Source organism: Cyanistes caeruleus, chromosome 1, assembly GCF_971803275.1.
Source record: "Cyanistes caeruleus chromosome 1, bCyaCae1.hap1.1, whole genome shotgun sequence".
NCBI classification, from domain to species: domain Eukaryota; kingdom Metazoa; phylum Chordata; class Aves; order Passeriformes; family Paridae; genus Cyanistes; species Cyanistes caeruleus.
In genome coordinates, this window is record NC_141701.1 from 18,479,894 (window position 1) to 18,485,925 (window position 6,032).

A 6,032-nucleotide genomic window follows, 5' to 3' on the forward strand; every position below is an offset into this window, starting at 1 on the left:
TTACATAAGCACTTTTTGACATCATAGTATTCTACAGCATTTTTGATCACACTTTGCAAAATTTAGGATGTCAGTTGTGTTGTGTTATGTTTGTACCAAAGGATGCTTTTCCTCTCAGGGCTGTCTGAGTTTGGAAGCAGGGATTTGTAGATTTTTATTGTCTATTGCAAACATTGCATTTTAAAAAAATGAGAAGTGTGATACAAACAGACCATGTTTGAACATATGGTCAAGCCAGAATCTTTTTCTGCACTTCCATGTTTTTGTTTGGTACAGGGGAATCTTGGAAGAGTGAAGGCATGTGTAGCCAGTATCTTTTATAAAAACTAATATAGCCTACATGAATTATTTGAGTAAATGTCTTGTGTTCATGCTTCAGAATTTTTCATGCTGGAAATCACGTTTTTAGTCTTGCTCCATGCTGTAAACTTTCTGGAGTATTTTTGGGGGAGGGAGGAGGCCTGACAAGTGAGATGCATATGGTTTAAAACTTTCATTCTGAAATTTGAAGTTCTTAAGATTAATGATGCAAACATAAGGGAACAAAAGTCTAGTTCAACTGTTGGAATTTGGAGGGGGTTTGTAAGTTTCTGGGGTTTTCAACTGCTGTTTCACACTTACCTGGATTTCTTTAGCACTTCTGCACTGAAGCATATGCTTTAGTATCTATTAGAGAAAATCACAGATCCTTTTTATGAGTTCTGTTAAGTATAGTGACTGATCACTGAGGTGAGCGTGGATGTTGGTAAGGACTATCACTGGATACAGTTTCATGTTTAAGGTTGAGGGAAACACCAATGACTCACCTTCAGCTTGTTCCAACTGTGTGCCTGTTTCCCTCTTAACTGATTGAGTTCTGGGATTCATCTATGTGTGTGAAGTCGTTTTAGCTTGCCAACACTCCTGCTTACTGTCTGGAATTACATGCTGCCTGGGTAAGGAGAAACAGTTAGTGATGTTCAGCCTTAAGGCTAAGACCAGTTTTTACTGTTGTGTTCAGTCCCTTCAGTGGGAAGATTCACAAGACAAGTCTTCAAGCGGTGTGGAGACAGTATCAGTGGCAATGGACACATTAAAACATGGGAAAAATCCAGTTACTCTAAGTGGGAATAACAATATTTTTAGTTTTATTACCTAGAGGATGCATGTTGTAAGAAAGCTGGTCTACAACACAAGGATTCACTTTATGTATAGGATTGGTTCCTAGGTTGGGGTGAAGAGTGAAACATAGCTGAAGTTGACAAGTTGCTTTTGGAGAGCAGTTTCCTAAGGCTGAGCATGGTCTATGCCAAGTGCCTTATTCCCCAAGTTTTCTGTCAAGGGATTGACTAAATTGCAATCTTTAGATTTACTATATTGTTACAGTCCCAAAACAGTCACTTTAGAACAATCTAGATTGTGTAATAGCCATGTTCCCTGTTAACACAATCATGGAAGTGCAGTTGTGTAATAATTGAAGAATTTTTAAATGAGATAGAATAGGAATGTTTCTTTGTAAACAGCAGGGAAAGGGCCCACATGCAGCTTTTCCTTGGACTGGAAGAATTTACTTAACAGTACAGATCTAAAATAATTTCATCCCAGGAGTAAGATACTGTGTTATCATAGCTTCCTCTTCTCTGTGTTTTGGACCTTTCATGTACCAGCTGTGTAGGCACAGAAGAGGTATGTGCAGATTGTAGCACTACTGAAATGCTTGGTTGCTTTGTGTCATGTCAGTTCCATGAAGTTTTTAGACTTGAGAATGTTGTGTAAATGTGAAAGCCTTAAAGCAAAAGTTCTGTTCAAAATGATAACAGTACCTTCTTTAAAAGTTATTGATCAACAAAATATCTTTCTCATCTCCACACTTTAATTCTTGTTCAAGATGCTGTGTGTCAGAGGGTCTCCCATTAAAGATTTCAGTCCAGCTCTCAAACCCCAACAATTCTATGACCTTCAAATTCAATAAAGAAACAATCATTACTCTTTTATTTGATCCTTCTTAGGAAGCTGAAAGGGTGAAGTTTATTCAACTTGTGGATGTAAAACCATTGCTTTGTGGGTTGATTCTGATTTTTCAAGGAGGGTGGCAGGCTAGGAGTTTCTTGGTTTTGCACTGTCTTTTAAATCCTGGTGCTGTCATTACTGATAATTTAATACACAGGTGGGTTTCAGGACAGGATTTCAAAATAATTCATGCTGATTTCCAGAAAAGACATTTGCTAGTCAATTTACTAAAATAGAAATCATATAATGGATGTAAGATTCAGAGCAAACTATATTCACTGGTAACATCTCAGCTAAATGCAATTGTATGTGTGATACTTCCCATTTTCTGAATTGCAAGTTTAGATGAAAGGAGTTTGAAGCAAATGATGCATTTTTGTATTTCTGTCAGGTACCCCTCATCTCTGCTTAGGTGAAGTTGAGAAAATGTTATTGTCACTCTTTAAAACAAAAGATAAGCTAGAAGGGTGGTTTTATAGTTGGAGAGTAGTGTATGTGTTTTGAAGCCCACCTGCTGTTACACAATTGGGGTAATGTTTCTAAAAATCATTCTTGTAAGTTGATAGATCTCACCTGAGGCTTCAGTGGCTGAAAGGGAAATGCCTCATTCAAAATGTTGCTATGAGGGACTTTAGTTCCAGGTACCTCCTGGTGAAGTAAACCTGTGCTTTCAGCAGCCCAGTAAGAATTCAGTCTGCTCAGTTTTTTCCTGTATGTGCCAACACTGCTATTCAGAGAGGAAAGCTTGGCTGAACCTAAATCTCCAAGCACAAGCCCTGTCCTGGGCTCTCCTGATGGTGCTGCAACAGCCCTGGGCTCTGACAGTGGTCACACAAGGGCTTTTCAGAGTGGCTGAACGTGTGCCTGGCTGGGACTGTCACCGTGCTGCCTTTCCTGCCTGGGGAATCCAGGACACCTTCACAAATAACAGTTTTGATTGAATTGCACAGGCAGGGGAGAGCAGAAGGGGGAAGGCAAAGTTTCTTCTCAAGCAAAAGATGAAGGCCAGAGTGTGAGTTGGCAGTAGATGAAACTTGGTTCAAGTATGACAATTGCAAATTCTGTCATAACTTTCTATTGACTAAGCTTTAGCAATCTCATTAGTAGCAATATTTTATAAACATCCAAGAATAGTTGTTATCCAGATTACATGAAGATAAGGTCTACTTCATGCCTCTTGTTTTGGCTTTGCTTTTACAAAAAATATTTGTAGTAACTGCTAAAAGAAGACTTGGAAAGGGGAGAGGAAGACTGTTTTAAGACCTCTCTCTTTAGTTTTTTGGAAGGGAGGAGGGATGAAGGGTGGAAGATGGGGAAATCTTGTACTTCTGCTCCAAGGATCTTTTAAAATGACATTTGTTTATTTTTTCAGTAAATTCGTTCACCAGATACAATATTATCAAGTTTTTTCCCCTTTTTTAGAAAATAAAGATTGTTGTTTTCTCTTAAAGCAATTGTAACATGTTGATTGTCTAGGGGTTAAAATATTTCATCTGTCCTATTTTAGAGATGTTTTGCCATGTTTGTAATTATTTTAATAAAATTTTAATAGTTTCATAGATGTCTTCTCAATTCCCATTGTAGAAATGCCGTCAGCAATTAAGCCTGCAAAAGCCATTCGAGGATCTTTAATAGGAAGGTTGTGGTGAGGCAACAGTGCTGCTTCTGGTAAAAGGCTCCTTTTATAGTGTGTGAGTGTAAGAACTGCATGATCTTCCCTGCAATTGTTTATGTAACCTGTAATATCCAGGAGGAATGCAAAATCATATGACTTAAACTGTGCATTAAAATGAAAGCTTAAATCCCACCTGCAGCTTGGAAAGGCAGACATATTTTGTACTCCAAGTCGTCACTAGGTTTTATAGCCTAAGACTCTGTTGTGCCAACAAAGAGCACTGACTGCTGGAATTGTTGTGAGTCAGAATGAGGAATAAGCAAACGTAGGAGATGAACAGAAAATGCTGAGAGCACAGAGGGGCTGAAAAGTGGACTTGGCTTTCCTTGATAATTTTGTAACTCAGCAGAGGATTTGGTGTACGAACTATCTCTGTAAATAAACAAGATGGCAACAAGTATAGATGTTTTCCTCTGTAGAACCAGACTTCCCAGGCCTGTGGATAATAGCATGGTAAGGTGATTAGTTCCAAGAATAGGCTACCCAGGAACTATGGGAGGTGCAGCTGGCTTCATGAACAGCAGTGTCCTTAGAAAGGATGGTAACTGGCAATAGAAGCCAAATTGTGAAATAAGCTCATTGACATGTATGAGTAGCCAGCTGACCAGCTGTAAAATAACTTCCTTCTTGTATCATGCAACCCTGATTAAGTGTAATTTAAAGATGTGAAAATGCAAAACTACAAGCGTCCTAATGAGTACTTTCATTTTGTGTGAGAATGAGCAATGCTTTGCCAAGAGGAAAACCACCACTGATAAACAGCTCACCAAAAATTTTTCATTAATTGTTTATACAGAGGATGGCTATGGTTTCTTAGCAACTTGGCAAAGGTATAGGCCACATAACCACATCTTTTGCTTCACATCACACACATCTTCAGAAGTAGTCTATTTGTTTCTTGTTCAGTGCATCCTCAGTGGTAGGAGGTTATTTTGAATTAAGGGTATGAATAATCCATATCTCCCCCTGTGAAAATACAGCCTGCATGGTAGCAAACTAGACCAGGCATGGCAGGCCTCAACCATCTGCTCTGCTAATGGAAAAGTTTAAAATTCTCCATCCACTGTGTCCCAAAATATCTTCTGTATGAGGGTCTGTGTTCATATGTGCACTATGGGCACTGGACAAAGCTGAATTTTAGCAGCAGGTGAAATCATAATGCAGTATACATATTCCACAGCTTAAGGCATTTAAAGGGCACATGAATTAGATTATTGTTATGTTGGATCTCATCTTCCTGGAGCTAACCAACCCTGAATATACTAGGTTGGCCATGACAAATTTTAATGCAAAGAACATAAAGGTTTAAACTTGTTTCAGTAGGTTGAACTTCTTGTTGTAGTGAACATCTACTGTAAATGTAAGAATTTGCCTTAAAAAGTGAGATGCTTGTGAGACCTCGCACACAATGCAGTAGCAGTTTGGAAAGGTGCTGGCCATGCTGCTCAGCTCCAGCTGCCTTAGCTGAAGTGGCCACAGGCTGGAAACTGCTCTGTGTGAGTCTGTAATAGTTGGGAACATGCAGATTATATTCTTCTAATAATGAACCTGGGCAGGGCATGTGGAAGCAATGGTTTCAGACAATTATTTGTTTATACCCATGTTGAGAAGACTGAATTGTGTTCCTACAAAATCAGAAGTGATGATATCTAAGGAAATATTGTGCCAAAGCGCCATTCACTGATCGTGTAGAATTATTCACCTTGTGACTGAACAGTGAGGATGCCTGTAGAAGGATCAAGATTCTACATATGGCTTGGACAGAGAATTCTTGTTTAATCTCATGGCAAAGAAATGCATGCTTTATTGTCCCCTCTTGGGAATTAGAAGTCAAATTACCTCTTTGGGGTTTTGGGGTGTTAATTATTTCTGTATGTTTTCCTATTGTACAGTAGGGCCCACAGAAATGCAGTGTTATTTTATAATAATTGTTCACATAATGCATAATTTAGGAGGGCTTTTTTCCCCTATTTCTAATGCTTTAAGATCCATTTTTCCTCCCACGATGCCAGATTGATGTATTTTTGAAGAGACAAAAGGTGATGACATTTAGATAGTAATTGTTTAACCCACATCAAGCTGCAGTTACACAAACCTTGTGTTGTTTGATTTCCTCGATGTAAGAAACCTTTTCCTAATGAATTTAAACAAAGAAAATTTGTTTGCAATACAGTAAATGTTAAAATTTGATCAGTGTACAGAACAGAGAACAACCTGTTTGTTTCTATTATATAGGTTTATTTTTGACCTAACCAGTACTATTTGTTTAGGGCTGTGCCTTCCTTACTGCATATGTAGGGAGAGGTGTATTTCAACTCCTTTTCTTCCCTGTTCCACACTTCATATTGCCTTATAAATTTCCCTGAAG